Below are 585 nucleotides of genomic sequence, written 5' to 3'. Positions count from 1 at the left end.
ACGGGGAGAAACAATCGGGCGGATTAAATTCTCCCCCGCTCTTTCCAGCACCCCCCTGCGCCCGGCGGGCGAAGGCCCCGGGGTCCCTTCGCGGGTCTCGCAGGGCACGGGGTGAATCGGGGAGCGCGGAGGAGGATTTATCCCCAAAATGCAGGGGGAGCCAGGTCCTCCCCAGCCTGCGAGGTAATTCAGAGCCGGTCCTTGGCTCGTTTCGGACCAAACCGGGCAAAACTCTCTGAAACCGCAACGCTTTGGGCTTTGAACTGAGCCGCCCCTTTGGCTCTTGCGAAACGGCCTCGCAACAAGCCCCGAAACGGCCTAAACAGCCCAGAAATCCCCCTGCTCCCTCGGGTTTCTTTACTCCCCCCCCCTTCAAGAGGAAAAAAGATGGCTTTGAGAGAGAGGATTATTTCGCGGCGAAGCTTTGCCACCCCTGCGAGTGCCCCCGGGGCTGGCGCGGGCTGGTTTCTCCGGTGATTTTTCGGCAAAGGCTGAGTTTTGGGGTCCTGCCGGTGCCCGGGGGGAGCGGGAGGGGGGATAAGGGGGACGCGACGTCCGGGGTTGCCCTGTCCCGGGGTGCCTGGC

The 585-nt window shown here is 63.6% G+C and overlaps 1 protein-coding gene across 4 annotated transcripts in view; it reads left to right on the top strand.

Annotated features, from left to right (window-relative positions):
• The first annotated feature begins 106 nt into the window (after positions 1-106).
• The window catches only part of ARNT (aryl hydrocarbon receptor nuclear translocator), a 28,630-nt gene continuing 28,151 nt past the window's right edge, over positions 107-585 (top strand). For all 4 annotated transcript variants that reach the window (XM_009326991.1, XM_009326992.1, XM_009326990.1 and 1 more), the window contains exon 1: positions 107-183. The gene's annotated coding sequence lies outside the window, so the exon portion shown is untranslated. The remainder of the gene's footprint in view (positions 184-585) is intronic.

The sequence above is a fragment of the Pygoscelis adeliae genome, unplaced genomic scaffold (genome assembly GCF_000699105.1).
Source record: "Pygoscelis adeliae isolate BGI_AS28 unplaced genomic scaffold, ASM69910v1 Scaffold787, whole genome shotgun sequence".
Classification (NCBI taxonomy): domain Eukaryota; kingdom Metazoa; phylum Chordata; class Aves; order Sphenisciformes; family Spheniscidae; genus Pygoscelis; species Pygoscelis adeliae.
Note: the sequence above shows the minus strand (reverse complement) of the source record. Positions and strands in the feature narration are given on the sequence as shown.